Source organism: Nomascus leucogenys, chromosome 22a (genome assembly GCF_006542625.1).
Source record: "Nomascus leucogenys isolate Asia chromosome 22a, Asia_NLE_v1, whole genome shotgun sequence".
NCBI classification, from domain to species: domain Eukaryota; kingdom Metazoa; phylum Chordata; class Mammalia; order Primates; family Hylobatidae; genus Nomascus; species Nomascus leucogenys.
Genome location: NC_044402.1, coordinates 74,229,582 through 74,230,086, shown reverse-complemented (window position 1 = coordinate 74,230,086; position 505 = coordinate 74,229,582).

The window sequence follows — 505 nt, the reverse complement described above, 5'->3', positions numbered from 1 at the left end:
TTTGCTGGTTATCATCCCCAGGTAATGTTCTCTAAGACCTGGTGGGATTTTCTTTGAGCCTCTGTGTTAGTGAAATGATAGGAGGAACTAATATATCCACGCTGCTCTAAAGAGAAAAATGTGCTAATTTACTACTTTCTCCTGGTCAAAATATGCCAGAAGCAGTTAACACTGTCCTGAAAGCAGTAGGAAGAAATACCTTATTTTAATTTCCCTAACTTTGACTCTAGCCTTTCTTGCAATAAGTAACTTAGCAGAAAAGGGAGGTGACAACGATGTTTTAGTTTTGATTTTTTTATTGAGTAGTATTCCAGCCAGATTCTTTCTTCCATTGTCCTTTACTTTTAACCACCCTAAACAATGTATCAATATGCACAAAAATTATCAGCAGAGTTTGCACCAGTAGCTCCATCATTGGAGATAATTTGATGACTGCTTTAAAGCTCTTTCCTGAGCTAGAGAGCCTCCTGTCCTCTGCATTCTGCCACCTTCAAAACAGTCCTGA